We start from the raw sequence: 18,522 nt of genomic DNA, 5'->3' as shown, positions 1-18,522 counted from the left end.
AAAATAATCATAAGCCCACTGCGCATGCGTCAATCGGCGCAATGTGATGTATAAACGTACAAGGTGAAATCTAATACCTTCTGACAGGCTGATTGAAGGTGTAGTTAGCTGTATTAACAGCACAAGGAAACACTTCATCTTACAAATATGAATAGCGATGAAATACACAAATGTAACTCACTTATCTATTGCGCATGTGCCAATTGTCATAATGAATCTTAAAGGCACACACACAAAATCTAGTGCCCTCTAGTGAACTAATTAAATACAACTTTAGCTCCATTAGGGCAACGTATTGCCCACCCACAATATATAGAACACTCATATATGCACGGCTAGACCAACATCTTATTAGACATATCTGGAATAGTTTAGTATTAGACCTTATTGGTCCCTTATAGATATCACCAATCTAATTTGCGGCACAGAATAAAAAATATACAATATAAAAACATATATATAACATATACATATGTCAATAAGCCTACAAAAAATTCACCACATATATTAATAACAGAGTCTAAAATGCACTCAAATTAGCTTAAACCTCAATCTTAAAAACAGAGTGTTGAATTATAATTATAAAAAAGGGGCAACCTCAAACCCCTCATTTAATCCATATGGTGACAATGTATTCAGCGTATAAATCCAATACATTTCCCGCTGAGCGAGCTTCTTGGCCAGATCCCCTCCCCTTGGACCTAGGGTCACATGTTCTATAGCTAAAAATTTAAAACTATTCAGATCTGATTGATGTACATCCAAGAAGTGTTTAGGTACAGAATGATTAATTCATTTATTTTTAATATTTCTCACATGCTCCTGTATGCGCAGCTTGAGCATTCTCTTTGTTTTACCTACATATCTCAATCCGCAGGGGTATTCTAACTAATAAATCACTGATGACGTTGTACAATTCATGAGGCTATTAATAGTATAGCTCTTATCAGCATTATGGTTTGAAAACGTTTTGTTGTTCTTCTTCATGTATCTACATATATTACAGTGATTACATTTTATGCTACCTTTCGAGCTTAAAAAAGTGGAAGGGGTACTAATATTCTCCTTAAGCATACTAGGAGCTATCATATCTTTAAGATTGCGGCTCTTTTTAAAGATTATGTCTGGTCTCTCTGGTAAAATATCCCTTAAAACAGGATCTCTCTTGAGAATGTTCCAATGTTTTGTAAACACGGATTTAATTTTACTTTTACCATTACTGTAACTCGTAATGAAAGAAACTCCCTCTCTATTGGTTCTTTGTTCTTTCTTAGTGTAGTTCAACAGTAATGATCTATCTACATTTTCAACCTTATTAAGGGCTCCTGCAAGTAGGTTTTTTGGATACCCTGTCTCCAGAAATCTATCTTTATAAACCGCCAGTTGTTCACTGCATACTGAGGGATCACTGCAGTTTCTCTTGATGCGGCTATATTGTGAAAACGGTATATTTGTTTTCCATTTATGTAGATGACAGCTCTTAAAATGCAAATAACTATTTGCATCCACTTCTTTAAAAAAGTTTTTTGTAGTGACCCTACCATTACTCTGCATTAGGATAAGATCCAAAAATTCCACTTGTAAAGGATCAAACTTAGCAGTAAATCTTAAATTAAGATCATTATTACCAAGATAGCTTAAAAATTCTTCCAACAGTGCAGTACTCCCTTCCCAAACCATAACTATATCGTCTATATCGTCTACCTTTTGTAGAATTTGATATTATCTTTAAATTTTCCAGATTGGTAAATATAACTCTCCTCCCATTGTCCCAAAAACAAATTGGCAAAGCTGGGGGCAAATACAATCCCCATGGCAGTGCCACACGTCTGCAAATAAAATTGATCTAAAAATTTAAAATAATTATGAGTCAAGATATAATCTATTAGGGTACAAATAAAGTCCTTATGGACATCTGTAAGGTCATTATCCCTATTCAGAAAATGTCTAGAGGCCTCTATACCTTTTTGATGACCTATTGACGTGTAAAGAGCCTGGACGTCGATTACCACCCATAGATAGTCAGGATGCCATAGGAAATCTTTAAATATTGAAGGACACTTGTTGTGTCCTTCAAATAAGACCGTAATTGTATCACATATTTCTGTAAAAATAAATCCACATATTGTGAAGCCCGAGAGGTGATGGAATCTATTCCGGCCACTATCGGCCGACCTGGTGGATTCACCAGGCTCTTGTGAATCTTAGGCAGAAAGTAAAATATGGGCACTACTGGATAATTCATTATTAAGAACTGATATTCATCTCTAACAATAATTCCATTATGTAATGCTTGTCACAGATTTAGGGTATTTGCTTACTGATTTTTGCACTACTCACCCAAGAGGTGCGGAGTCTAACGTGTTCCTGGTTTTCACCAGGGACCCCCGCAAGGAAGTGTGGTCTTAGCTGCGGGAACACGCAGGTCGCGGTCCTCCAAGGGAGTAATCAGTGTAGCAGTAGATGAAAGCGGTGTCGTACAGGCCAGGTCCAAACCGTGAATTCAGGAGATGTCCAAGGGAAAGTTCAAAGCCGTAGTCAGGGTAGCCGGGTCGAGGTCAGAAGCACAGAAGGGAGAATCAAATATTAAGCCGAGGTCGAGTTCACAGGGAGCACAGAACAGGAATAGTAAGTAGCAAGCCGGGTAATACACAGGAAGCGCTGGAAACGGTACACAGGAACGCTGGAGCTAGGATGACCTAATACTCTGGCACTCTCCATGTGTCAGAGTGAGGCTTTTATACAGGTGCAGTCCAATCATTGGCGGTGGTGACGCTAAACACCACCGCCGGAGTTACTAGGAAGCGTTCCGTTGCCTAGCAACGGAACGCGCGACCGCTGACCCGGAAGTATGCTCGGTTGCTTGGCAACCGAGCGCTCTGTCACAGAAGCAGACGTCCGTCTCTGTGCGGCAGGCATAGCACGGAGACGGCGTCTGACAGTACCTCCTCCCCTACTTTGTTGGATAGATCTTTGTTCGAAGAACTGTTTCAATAACCGTGGAGCGTGGAGATCTTCTTTTTGCACCCAGGATCTCTCTTCTGGCCCAAAGCCTTTCCAATGTACTAAGAATTGGTGTCGTCCATGGAGGATACGGAAATCCAGGATACGACTAACTTCAAATTCTTCACCTTCCGTAGTACGTATAGGAGCTGGACGATGAGGCGACTGATGAAATTTATTGAGTACAAGTGGTTTGAGAAGAGAGACATGAAAGACATTGTGGATCTTCAGGGAAGGAGGTAACCGGAGTCTGTAGGTTACTGCATTGATCACATGTGTTATGGAAAAGGGGCCAATATAACGGGGAGCCAATTTTTGAGAAGGTACTCTCAACTTAAGGTTACGTGTGGATAACCATACTTTGTCGTGAACCTGTAAAAGAGGGACCAGTCTCCGATGGCAGTCTGCTGCTTGTTTATAGCGTTGGGAAGTCTCTTGGAGTCTAGCTTTCGTGTTAGACCAAATCTGAAAAAAGTTCCGCATGACATCCTCCACTACGGGAACTGACGAGGAACCTTGGCTAGAAAAATCTGGGAGGGTGGGTTGGGAACCATAAACAATAAAAAATTGGGAGGCACCAGTAGACTCGTGATGATGAATATTGTGAGAAAACTCCGCCCAGGGTAAGAGATTAGCCCATTCTGCTTGGTTATCTGAAGAAAAACATCGTAAGAAGACTTCGAGATCTTGGTTAACCCGCTCCGTTTGACCATTGGTCTGCGGATGATAACCTGATGAAAACTTGAGGTCAGACCCAAGTACTTTACAAAAGGCCCTCCAGAATTTGGAAACGAATTGCACTCCACGGTCAGAGATGATCTCACGAGGACATCCATGAAGTCTAAATATTTCTTTAATGAAGATAGAAGCTAACTGAGAAGCAGATGGTAGAGCAGACAAAGGTACAAAGTGGGCCATTTTAGAAAATCTGTCCACAACAACCCAAATAGTGGTGCATCCATTGCTGGGGGGGAAGATCTTTGATGAAATCCATGGATATGCTTTGCCAAGGGAAATCTGGAATGGGAAGTGGTTGAAGGAGCCCAGAAGGGGCCATTCTGGGGTTCTTACAACGGGCACATGTATCACAAGAAGCCACAAAACTTCGTACATCTGAATGTAGTGTCGGCCACCAATATCTCTGACGAAGAAATTCAAGAGTTTTCTTAACACCAGCGTGTCCTGCCAATTTAGAGGAATGCGCCCATCGGAGAGCTTTAATTCGTAAGTTAGGCTCTAAAAAGGAACAGCCCCTTGGGGGTGTCTTGGCCGTGGTTTTGGTAAGGGCGATAACCCTGGTAGGATTGTCAAAAGATCGAGATAGAGCATCAGCTCGGATGTTCTTGGATCCTGGGTGGTAGGTCAGGATCATATTAAAGCGTGCGAAGAATGATGCCCATCGAGCTGGGCGTGGATTGAGGCATCGAGCCTCGCTGATATAAAGCAGGTTTTTATGATCGGTAAGAACCGTTATTGGATGACGTGAACCCTCAAGTAAGTGTCGCCACTCCTCTAGGGCAGCCTTGATTGCTAGTAACTCTTTGTCACCAATTCCGTAATTCTTCTCGTGGGATAAAAATTTTTTGGAAAAGAACCCGCAAGGTAGATGAGAACCGTTTTTGGATTTTTGGAAGAGTACTGCCCCAACACCTATAGCAGAGGCGTCAACTTCTAGAAAAAAGGGTTCAGATTGATCCGGTTGAGAAAGGGCTGGAGCGGATGAAAAGGCCTGTTTCAGGAGATTAAATGCCTTTAGAGCTTCTGGAGACCAATTCCTGGGGTTGGCTGATTTTCGTGTCAGCGCCGTTATGGGTGCAATAATAGAGGAGAACCCTTTAACAAATTGTCTGTAATAATTGGCGAATCCAATAAACCTTTGGATGGCCTTGGTGCCCTGGGGAAGAGGCCAGTTGGTGATGGCAGACACCTTTTGTGGGTCCATGCTTAATCCTGCTCCGGAAACAATGTACCCAAGGAAAGAGATTTGTTCCACCTCAAAGATACACTTTTCTAATTTGCAGAAGAGTTGATTAGCTCGTAATCGGAGTAAGACTTCCTTAACATGGTGTCGATGGGAGGCAATGTCTTGGGAAAAGATTAGAATGTCGTCCAAATAGACAACAACGAAGTGATATAAACAGTCTTGGAAGTTTTCATTAACGAAGGATTGAAATACTGCGGGGGCGTTACTAAGCCCGAATGGCATGACTAGGTATTCGAAATGTCCGTCCCGTGTGTTAAACGCAGTCTTCCACTCGTCTCCTTGACGGATCCGTACTAAATTATATGCCCCTCTGAGATCTAGTTTGGTAAAGATGCGGGCTCCACTAATCTTGTCAAAAAGATCCATAATAAGGGGTAATGGATAACGGTTCTTAATAGTAATTTTATTTAGTTGCCGATAATCAATACACGGGCGTAAGGATCCGTCTTTTTTTTTGACAAAGAAGAATCCTGCTCCGGCTGGTGAAGATGATTTTCTAATGAACCCTCGGGCTAGGTTCTCAGATATGTATTGTGACATTGCCTGGGTCTCTGGTAAGGACAGGAGATAAGTCTTACCACGAGGAATCTGTTTTCCCGGAATTAATTCAATCGGACAGTCCCACGGGCGATGGGGTGGAAGAATCTCTGATCTTTGCTTGGAGAAGACGTCCTTAAAGGCTAGATAGACCGAGGGTAATGTGCAGGCTTTAGAATTCGTCTGAGTATGACAAACTTGAAAACGTGGTGAGGAGATACATTGATTATGACACTGCGGGCCCCAGGAAATAACCTCCGCACGAACCCAGTCAAATTGAGGAGAGTGGGTCCGGAGCCAAGGAAGACCCAGTATCAGTGGGTTAATAGACTGTGGTAATACTAGGAATTGGATCCACTCTTGATGTAAGGCTCCTACCAATAATTGAACCGCACTCGTGATGCTGGAGATGACCCCGTTGCTGACACGGTTACCATCCACGGCAGTGAGGGCAAGCGGTTGGGGCAGATCTTGAATGGCTAATTGGAGCTGTGAAGCAAGAGAGGCCGAGATAAAATTTCCTGCGGCACCAGAATCTACGAAGGCAGAGGTTCGCTGGGGTCCTTTAGTGGTCAAAAGCTGGACAGGCATGAGAAACTCGAGATTGGAGGTGGAGTAGGGAGTGGAAACAGTGACTCCTAAGGCGGCCTCCCTCTTACCGTCTAGGAGGAGGCGTTTCCCGGTCTCTTGGGACAAAGACTTAAAACATGACCAGACTCTCCACAATATAGACATAATCTCTGCTTGAACCGTCTCTCGCGTTCTTCAGACGTTAGTTTAGAGCGGCCAAGCTGCATAGGTTCTTCTGTAGAAGATATTGGATTTTGAAATTGGGGAGCCAAACGGGGAGTCCGTCTTGTAGAGGATCTTTCTGAATTTCTCTCTCTGAAACGAAGATCGATCCTGATGCATAATGAAATAAGGGAGTCCAGCTCCGAGGGGAGTTCTCTGGTAGCCAATTCGTCCTTGATTCGGTCGGTAAGACCCTGCCAGAAGGAAGCCATGAGAGCTTCATTGTTCCATCGAAGCTCAGAGGATAGGGTCCGAAATTGTACGGCATACTGCCCGACAGACATAGAGCCTTGTCGCAGGTTTAAGAGGCTAGATGCAGCAGAAGAGACTCTGCCCGGTTCGTCGAAGACCTTCCGGAACATGTCAATAAAAGCCGCGGAGTCCTCCAGCAAAGGGTCATTGTGCTCCCATAACGGAGATGCCCAGGCCAGGGCTTGCCCACTAAGTAGCGAAATTATGAAGGCTACCTTGGTACGTTCCGAGGAGAATGCTGAGGAGTTACACTCAAAGTGAATGGCACACTGGTTAAGGAACCCTCTACATCTTTTTGGATCCCCGTCAAACTTATCTGGGGAAGGTATTCTTAGTCCAGTAGTGGTGGCTGGAGGGGCAGCAGGAGCCGCGGGAGCCACTACAGAGTGAGCAGGAGCAGCAGATGGTTCCGTAGAGGGGGTTTGTCCTGCCCGTAGAGTGTCCAGGCGAGATAGGATTCCCTGCACACACTGGAGTAAACGAGCCTGGTCCACTTCCTGCTGTTCTACTCGGCGACCCAGGTGGATAATAAGATCCCGAGTTGTAGGTTCACCTTTTCCATCTGACGTCATGGCCAGAGTATACTGTCACAGATTTAGGGTATTTGCTTACTGATTTTTGCACTACTCACCCAAGAGGTGCGGAATCTAACGTGTTCCTGGTTTTCACCAGGGACCCCCGCAAGGAAGTGTGGTCTTAGCTGCGGGAACACGCAGGTCGCGGTCCTCCAAGGGAGTAATCAGTGTAGCAGTAGATGAAAGCGGTGTCGTACAGGCCGGGTCCAAACCGTGAATTCAGGAGATGTCCAAGGGAAAGTTCAAAGCCGTAGTCAGGGTAGCCGGGTCGAGGTCAGAAGCACAGAAGGGAGAATCAAATATCAAGCCGAGGTCGAGTTCACAGGGAGCACAGAACAGGAATAGTAAGTAGCAAGCCGGGTAATACACAGGAACGCTGGAGCTAGGATGACCTAATACTCTGGCACTCTCCATGTGTCAGAGTGAGGCTTTTATACAGGTGCAGTCCAATCATTGGCGGTGGTGACGCTAAACACCACCGCCGGAGTTACTAGGAAGCGTTCCGTTGCCTAGCAACGGAACGCGCGACCGCTGACCTGGAAGTATGCTCGGTTGCTTGGCAACCGAGCGCTCTGTCACAGAAGCAGACGTCCGTCTCTGTGCGGCAGGCATAGCACGGAGACGGCGTCTGACAATGCTATAGTGAGTATGTCCCTTAGTTCCGAAACAAAGCCGGCAGTAGGATCCTTAGTTAATTTCTGATAGGAGGATATGTCATTTAGAAGACGTAGGGCTTCCTCTCTCTCTATTCATAATCACCAATCCCCCTCCCTTATCAGCTTGTTTTATAACCAAATCCTGATTAGTTTGTAATTCTTTAAGAGCTTTAGTTTCTTGAGGTTTCAAATTATTAGAACCATAATTGCTTTTAGGACCATCCTCATTGGAATTCGTATTACACAAATCCTCAACTACTAACGTTTGAAACATTTCAATGAAGCTGCTTTTTGACTCCAACGGGTAATATTTCGAAGGTATTCTAAACCCTGATTTTGAAATCCCTTCATAGTTAGTCAAAATTGCCTCATCTTTTCTCAGAAAATGGCGTTTTAACGTCAGTTTCCTGACGAATTTGTTGATATCAATGTAAAGGTCAAATTTACTAGACCTCTTAGTTGGGGCAAAGGACAAACCTTTTCCCAAAACTGAGATTTCCGAATTAGTAAGTACATGTGAAGAAAGATTGAAGATGCCATGCGTCTTCAAATTAACCCCTCTATCTAGGCTAACCTTCTTTTCTGAGGTTTTGCGACCCCCTCGCTTACCTCTTCGTCTATCCATCTGCGCTTTAATGGGGAAGCTCGTCTGGTATTTTCCTGTAACAGGTAATTGGGCTTTTCCCGTGCGGCTGGATCCGGAGACAAAAAATCCTCTATATCGCTTTCTGCCCTATCCAAGGCGGAAAAACGATTCCTATATGTATTAGTATTTGTTTGTCTCCTAGTTGGAATATTCCTTGGAGTAAATGGTCTCCTTCTTTGTGGAGCATTTAAACAAGACTCAGATGTTTTGGTGTTTACATTCATCTCACCATTAGTCCTATAGAGTTTAGTCGGACTCTTTCTCCAACTTTTAATTTTATCTTTGATATAGTCATTCTTATCTCTAGCATACTTTCTCTCTTTTATTTTGGCTATATCCAGTTCAACCCTATTTACTTTTTTCATTAGTACCTGTTCATTTACCACAAAATCTTTGTGGTCTTTGAATGCACTCATACTATTCTCTTTTTCCTGTATTTCATTTTCAACCACCAGGACCATTCTTCTTTTTTCCTGAACAATTATCTGCATTAATTTTTTAGAACACTCGTGAAGGACCCCATCCCATTCTTTGATGAAATTCGGATCATTAGAGTTAAAGGTAGGCGAGTTATTGATACGAAGGCCTCTCGGGACTCTATCTACCTTAATGTATTGCTCTAAGGTTTTAATGTCCCACCATAATTTAGTCTCGTTTATAAGGACCTTCTCAAGGTCCCAAAAAAGATTGTCCAGTTCATTATTGGGTTCTTCTGGAGTATTATTATCATCAAATATTTTAGTACAGAACTCATTCCTCTGATTACCTCTATTTCCCACTTTCCACATAATTGGTGGTTATAGCAGCCTATGTACATTAATGCACCACAAATACACAACAATTTTTAAAAATACAAGATACAGCAATTGGCGCTTGTAACAAATCACCAATAGTCCAGTATAGAGTCTATATTCTTTTCAGTAGACACTTCCCATGTGCAGGCGGCTGCCAATCCTCTTTACCAAGCGGTGTAGCATGGAAATAACCTATAAAAGAAAAATGGAGGAGGGGGCGCACAATAGTGTAGTATATTGATATAATATTGGGATCACACAAAAACCCACAGTAGGACCGGAAACACCAGTGGAGAGGAAACCAGGAAACAAAAACTGTAATATAACATCCAATGTGTAGATGTAAAATACAAGTTACAGCTTATTCTCAAACAGAGTCACAGTGGGTGAACTCGCAGAATTTCCATATATTAAACACCCAGGACACACTTATGCAGATGTATGCGTACCAGATAGCAAAACTTTTAAGCTTTGTGTACGTAGATATCCTTCATCTGGTCACAAACGGGTCACACGACTGGATACATAACTGTCAGCCTCAGAAAATAGGGCACACAAAGACCAAGGATGTAATAGCGATAATACACTTTAATAATAAAAAATGTAGTGACTTACAAATCAAGTAGCAATCACAAAGATCAGCTCCCAGTGTAGTAGGGATAATAATAACAGCTTCTCAACGCGTTTCGTCTGTCTCCACAGACTTCATCTGGAGAAAAAAGGACAATACTAGCCCTCATATCAACAGTTATATATATAGTGCGCCGCGCCATTTTGCGCATGCGCACATAGAAAATAATCATAAGCCCACTGCGCATGCGTCAATCGGCGCAATGTGATGTATAAACGTACAAGGTGAAATCTAATACCTTCTGACAGGCTGATTGAAGGTGTAGTTAGCTGTATTAACAGCACAAGGAAACACTTCATCTTACAAATATGAATAGCGATGAAATACACAAATGTAACTCACTTATTTATTGCGCATGTGCCAATTGTCATAATAATTCTTAAAGGCACACACACAAAATCTAGTGCCCTCTAGTGAACTAATTAAATATAACTTTAGCTCCATTAGGGCAACGTATTGCCCACCCACAATACATAGAACACTCATATATGCACGGCTAGACCAACATCTTATTAGACATATCTGGAATAGTTTAGTATTAGACCTTATTGGTCCCTTATAAATATCACCAATCTAATTTGCGGCACAGAATAAAAAATATATAATATATAAAAACATATATATAACATATACATATGTCAATAAGCCTACAAAAAATTCACCACATATATTAATAACAGAGTCTAAAATGCACTCAAATTAGCTAAAACCTCAATCTTAAAAACAGAGTGTTGAATTATAATTATAAAAAAGGGACAAAAAAATTGGAATAGTCAAGTCAGTTAACTTCCATCATCCCCCCTTTTCCCCGTGGGAGGGGTAGTAAAGGCTAAATTTACGAGTTGAGGGGTCAAACTCATTTTTGTGAGGTAATTTTACCTCATGAACACACATTAAAAAGGCCGCTTGCGTCGGGAACTAACGGTCTTCCCCTGAGGAGGCCTGGGCTAGGTCCAAATGCATGACAAGAACCTTTTTAAGACCTTAAGTAGCTTGATTTGACTAGAATGCATGAGTATCATGCACGGGTTAACTTGTATATATATATGTATCTAATATATAAATGCTTAGTGGCGTCTGTCTGTCTGTGTGTGTGTGAAAAAAAAAAACAAGTTGCAGCGCCACCTACTGCGCAGAGTTATACACTGACCTACTAAATTCTTAGTGTGTGTGAGAAAAAAAATTCAAAAAGGGCTGAAATTTGGTAGGGCTCAAACTCATTTTCGTGAGGTAATTTTACCTCATGAACACACATGTGTAGGGCGTGCGTTAGTGTGTGTGTGTGTGTGTGTGTGTGTGTGTGTGTGTGTGTGTGTGTAAAAAAATATTTTCTCAGAAAGGGCTCATCCAATTGACCTGAAATTTGCTATACTGACATTATTTGACAAAAAAAATAGAATAGTCAAGTCAGTTAACTTCCATCATCCCCCCTTCCCCCTATGGGAGGGGTAGTAAAGGCTAAATTTACGAGTTGAGGGGTCAAATTCATTTTCGTGAGGTAATTTTACCTCATGAACACACATAAAAAAGGCCGCTTGCGTCGAGAAGTAACAATCTTCCCCTTCGGAGGCCTGGGCTAGGCCCAAATGCATGACAAGAACCTTTTTAAGACCTTAAGCATTTTGATTTGACTAGAATGCATGAGTATCATGCACTGGTTAACTTGTATATATATATATATATATATATATATATATATGTATGTGTATATATATATATATATGTATATATATATATATATATATATATATATGTATATGTATATATGTATATATATATATATATATATATATATATATGTATATATCTATGTATATATGTGTGTATATATATATATATATATATATATATATATATATATGTGTATATATCTATATATATGTATATATATGTATATATATATATATATGTATATATATATATATGTATATATATATGTATATATTTATATATATGTATATATATATATGTATATATATATATATATATGTATATATATATGTATATATATATGTATGTATATAAGTATATATATATGTATGTGTATATATATATATATATATATATATATATATGTATATATATATATATGTATATATATATGTATGTATATATATATATATATGTATATATATATGTATATATATATATGTACGTATATATATATATGTATATATATATATATATATGTATATATATATATGTATGTATATATATATACCCCACAAATACCCCACATTTGACCCCACAAATGAAGAGGAAATTTCTACGCTCTTCTTATCTTCCTACTCTACCTCCTGTCCTCTTGATCCTATTCCCTCGCAAATTGGTAGATCCCTGTCTTCTGTGCTCATTTCACCTCTAACTCAAATCTGTAATCTCTCACTCTCTACTGGCATCTTTCCATCACTATACAAGTATGCAGTGATTACTCCTATTCTAAAAAAACAAAACTCCGACCCAAACTCTCTCTTAAATTACCGTCCCATCTCTCAGCTCCCTTGCCCCTCCAAGCTTCTAGAGAGACTTGCCTACACTCGCCTCACACGCTTTCTTTCCGCAAACAACCTGTTGGATCCTCTTCAGTCTGGCTTTCGTTCTCAACACTCCACAGAGACTGCGCTGACCAAGGTTGTTAATGATCTGATCACTGCTAAGACTGAACGCCATTACTCTCTCCTAATTCTCCTTGATCTCTCGGCTGCATTTGACACCGTTGACCACTCTCTTCTCATACAAACGCTGCAATCCCTAGGTCTTCAAGACACAGTTCTATCCTGGTTCTCATCTTACCTCTCTAATCGCTCTTTCACTGTTAATTTCTCTGGAGCCACCTCTGCTCCGCTTCCCCTATCAGTTGGAGTACCACAAGGCTCGGTGCTAGGTCCTCTGCTGTTCTCTATCTATACCGCTTCTCTTGGAAATCTAATAAGTTCCTTTGGCTTTCAGTATCATCTCTATGCGGATGATACCCAAATCTATCTATCCTCTCCTGATATCTCGACATCTGTGTTGTCCCGTGTAACTGACTGTCTTTCTGCCATTTCATCTTGGATGTCCTCTCGTCAACTCAAACTTAATCTTTCTAAAACAGAGTTAATAATATTCCCACCCGCCAACAAGAGCATACCTGACATTTCTATCTCTGTTGATAACATGACCATAAATCCCACCCCACAAGCTCGCTGCCTAGGTGTAATCCTTGATTCACGCCTATCCTTTGTTCCCCACATTGACTCTATATCTAAATCATGTTACATACATCTAAAGAACATTTCCAGAATCCGCACATATCTCACACAAGACACTGCTAAAACCTTAATTCATGCACTAATCATCTCCCGCATTGACTATTGCAATTCCCTCCTTACTGGTCTTCCCAAAAACAGACTCAAACCCCTAAAATCTATTTTGCATGCTTCGGCAAGACTGATTTTCCTTGCAAATAGCTATTCCTCTGTTGAATCACTCTGTATGTCTCTACACTGGCTGCCTGTCTTCTACCGAATCCAATATAAAATACTTTTACTAACCTACAAGGCCATCAACAAAGCTACACCAACATACATCTCCTCTCTTGTCTCAAAATATCTCCCAACTCGGCAACTCCGTTCTGCAAAAGATCTGCGTCTCTCATCCACCCTCATTACATCCTCCCATTCCCGGTTACAGGACTTTTTTCGGGCTGCACCCACTCTATGGAACTCTCTCCCTCGCACAATAAGACTCTCCTCTGTTCTACAAACTTTCAAGCGTTCTCTGAAAACCTACCTATTCAGACAAGCTTATAATATTCCTCAACCACCATCTTAACCTCACTACCTTTAGCCTGTTACACAATTTCACACAAGACAACTACCCCCGGACCAACATTGTTGTGTGACAGGATCATTTAGCTTATGAGTCACCCTACCTTTGCAGTCTGGCTGGGCCAAGATGCAAAATGTATACTTAACCTCATGTGTCAATCTCCCATTGTCCCATAGATTGTAAGCTTGCGAGCAGGGCCTTCTCACCTCTTTGTCTGTTTTACCCAGTTTGTTTATTAGTTTATTACGTTTGTCCCCAATTGTAAAGCGCTACGGAATATGTTGGCGCTATATAAATAAATGATGATGATGATATATATATATATATATATTTGTGCAGATAACAGATACCACATAAAAGGGGGCGCATAACCCTATTCAGTATACAGTCACTAGGCGGGATAATTACACCCAAAGTCCAATGTACAGGAGGCAGCCAGTTCCAATACAGGTGGTGAGTCTGGAAAATCTATAAAGGAATAAAGGAAACACGGCGCCACATGGTGTATTACCACAATATATTAATGTAATAAGAGAGAGTAAAGTGGAGGAGTCAGATGTGTACTCAAGGATAATAACTTCTCTCCGGTAGGGCTAAAGAAACCAAAAGGGTGAATAGATATATACAAAAGTGACAGCACACTGTGTTCAATGCCACCAATGTAATCACCAATAAATATAAAACTGCGTACCAGATACTAGAACCAGAAGATGTATGAATCAGTTCAATGGAAAACTCCAAATCTGAGCAGCTGTTACCAGTAACGTCACTCATCCAAGTGTACAATTCTGTTAGGACTGTAACTTCAGCATCATAGGAGCAAGTATAAAAAAACTCATATAGTGTAATATTGTAAAAACTCAGATTTTACTAATAAAATAGTAAGTATCACACTTACATAAAAACACAAGGTAACAAACATACATTGGTATCTTTAGGTACTCATCTGGGATATAATCAGAGATGTATGCATAGATATCAATCAGCTCATATATAAATCTCTGCAGCGCTCCCACCACACTAGTACCACGATATCCAAACAGATGATGGAAAGGTCCTTAGACACTCCTCAACGCGTTTCGTCTGGTTAGATGTTCAGACTTCATCAGGAGGAAAAAATAGTATAATAAAGAAGCAAGAATCTCCAGCGCTTTTTAAATGATGCCAGCGCCATCTTGGACATGCGCAGTAGCGTCTATGACGCGAGCATTGCTTCAATCACATGATTGATTCATCAGTCACATGGTTAACTCTGGTGAGAAACACCAGACACTAGAGGAAAATTGCTATAATAAAACCATGTCCTCGTTTATGGCATCCGAAGATAGTTAGTAATACAGCTTGGAAAGAGTACACACAACAATGGCTAATCTCCTAGATAACAGGATCTCATAAGTAGATATAGGATAAACATAATACAGTACAAATGAATGTGGAAAGAGTACACACAACAATGGCTAATCTCCTAGATAGCAGAATCTCATAAGTAGATATAGGATAAACATAATACAGTACAAATGTAGTACCCATCATAAATTATTATATAGTGAAGTGGGTAGTTGGTAAAAAAAGGTGAAATAGAACTGCAGATATATGAAATATACCTATTGGCATAACTCAGCAACAAAACTGGCTATTCAGCAGTATTTTATATACAGTTTAAAAAAATGTATATTACATATATGCAAGATTAATAGGAAAAAAATACAGGAATGTAAATACATCTAAGATGAATGGAAATAAGTAATCTTCATATACAATGTGACAAGGAATGGAAGTGTAGCACCCACCATGCTAATACATGAAAAAACTATTTAGGGAAGACATTACTACTAAACCCTATTGATATAATACAGGAGAGATGCTATTAAACACACAGTAACTAACAATGACTATACATGTATTCCACGTGCAGATGTGCAATAGTAAATATTTCTGAGAGACAACCTCAAAACCAGACTAGGTATGAACCATGCCATCAATAAGACAATGGCATAAGTAATATAGATGTACATAGGAATAAAACAGGGATGTAGCACCACACATCTAATGACCATAATCTAAACTAGTTAAGTAAGATCCTGACAATAATGAAGTAAGAACACCAGAAAGAAGAGTCATAAAAATGGGGCTATCTCGTAGCTGTCATTAAGCCCAAAAGGGGTGAGTGTATTCAATGTAAAAATCCAATACATTTCTCTCTGAGACAGTTTCCTCTGTAGGTCACCACCTCTTGGTCCTAGTTCAACCTTCTCTATATGTATATATATATATATATATATATATATATATATATATATATATATATATATATATGTATATATATATATATATCTAATATATAAAAGAGAAAATTTCTCCTTCTGTCCTTCTGTCTGTCTTTCTATACAAATAAACATTTTTAAAGCGAAGATCATGAAATTTTGCATACGAGTGTATTGTAACATGACGAAGGCAACTAAAAATTTTTTAAATTGTAATTCATTACGGGGTGGGGGTGGCAAGGGGGGTAACACCTAAAAATCATTGAAAACGACCACAACTCTGGAATGTCTGGAACAATTTACACCAAACCCCGTACACATATGACTTACAGTCTGACAACAAATATTGTGGGGGCAAGACACCCCTAGAACTCCTATGGGTGGGGGTGGCGAGGGGGGTAACACCTAAGAATCATCGAAAACGACCATAACTCTGGAATGTCTGGAACAATTTACACCAAACCTGGTACACATATGACTTACAGTCTGACAACAAATATTGTGGGGGCAAGACACCCCTAGCACTCCTAAGGGTGGGGGTGGCGAGGGGGGTAAAACCTAAAAATCATCGAAAACGACCATAACTCTGGAATGTCTGGAACAATTTACACCAAACCTGGTACACATATTACTTACAGTCTGACAACAAATATTGTGGGGGCAAGACACCCCTAGCACTCCTAAGGGTGGGGGTGGCGAGGGGGGTAACACCTAAAAATCATCGAAAACGACCATAACTCTGGAATGTCTGGAACAATTTACACCAAACCTGCTACACATATGACTTACAGTCTGACAACAAATATTGTGGGGGCAAGACACCCCTAGCACTCCTAAGGGTGGGGGTGGCGAGGGGGGTAACACCTAAAAATCATCGAAAACGACCATAACTCTGGAATGTCTGGAACAATTTACACCAAACCTGGTACACATATTACTTACAGTCTGACAACAAATATTGTGGGGGCAAGACACCCCTAGCACTCCTAAGGGTGGGGGTGGCGAGGGGGGTAACACCTAAAAATCATCGAAAACGACCATAACTCTGGAATGTCTGGAACAATTTACACCAAACCTGGTACACATATGACTTACAGTCTGACAACAAATATTGTGGGGGCAACACACCCCTAGCACTCCTAAGGGTGGGGGTGGCGAGGGGGGTAACACCTAAAAATCATCTAAAACGACAATAACTCTGGAATGTCTGGAACAATTTACACCAAACCTGGTACACATATGGCTTACAGTCTGACAACAAATATTGTGGGGGCAAGACACCCCTAGCACTCCTAAGGGTGGGGGTGGCGAGGGGGGTAACACCTAAAAATCATCTAAAATGACCATAACTCTGATATGTCTGGAACAATTGACACCAAACCTGGTACACAAATGACTTACAGTCTGACAACAAATATTGTGGGGGCAAGACACCCCTAGCACTCCTAATGGTGGGGGTGGCGAGGGGGGTAACACCTAAAAATCATCGAAAACGACCATAACTCTGGAATGTCTGGAACAATTTACACCAAACCTGGTACACATATGACTTACAGTCTGACAACAAATATTGTGGGGGCAAGACACCCCTAGCACTCCTAAGGGTGGGGGTGGCGAGGGGGGTAACACCTAAAAATCATCTAAAACGACAATAACTCTGGAATGTCTAGAACAATTTACACCAAACCTGGTACACATATGACTTACAGTCTGACAACAAATATTGTGGGGGCAAGACACCCCTAGCACTCCTAAAGGTGGGGGTGGCGAGGGGGGTAACACCTAAAAATCATCTAAAATGACCATAACTCTGATATGTCTGGAACAATTTACACCAAACCTGGTACACATATGACTTAGTCTGACAACAAATATTGTGGGGGCAAAACACCCCTAGCACTCCTAAGGGTGGGGGTGGCGAGGGGGGTAACACCTAAAAATCATCGAAAACGACCATAACTCTGGAATGTCTGGAACAATTTACACCAAACCTGGTACACATATTACTTACAGTCTGACAACAAATATTGTGGGGGCAAGACACCCCTAGCACTCCTAAGGGTGGGGGTGGCGAGGGGGTTAACACCTAAAAATCATCGAAAACGACCATAACTCTGGAATGTCTGGAACAATTTACACCAAACCTGGTACACATATGACTTACAGTCTGACAACAAATATTGTGGGGGCAAGACACCCCTAGCACTCCTAAAGGTGGGGGTGGCGAGGGGGGTAACACCTAAAAATCATCTAAAATGACCATAACTCTGATATGTCTGGAACAATTTACACCAAACCTGGTACACATATGACTTAGTCTGACAACAAATATTGTGGGGCAAGACACCCCTAGCACTCCTAAGGGTGGGGGTGGCGAGGGGGGTAACACCTAAAAATCATCGAAAACGACCATAACTCTGGAATGTCTGGAACAATTTACACCAAACCTGGTACACATATTACTTACAGTCTGACAACAAATATTGTGGGGGCAAGACACCCCTAGCACTCCTAAGGGTGGGGGTGGCGAGGGGGGTAACACCTAAAAATCATCGAAAACGACCATAACTCTGGAATG

This window comes from Mixophyes fleayi, chromosome 2, assembly GCF_038048845.1.
Source record: "Mixophyes fleayi isolate aMixFle1 chromosome 2, aMixFle1.hap1, whole genome shotgun sequence".
In the NCBI taxonomy this organism is placed as follows: domain Eukaryota; kingdom Metazoa; phylum Chordata; class Amphibia; order Anura; family Limnodynastidae; genus Mixophyes; species Mixophyes fleayi.
Note: the sequence above shows the minus strand (reverse complement) of the source record.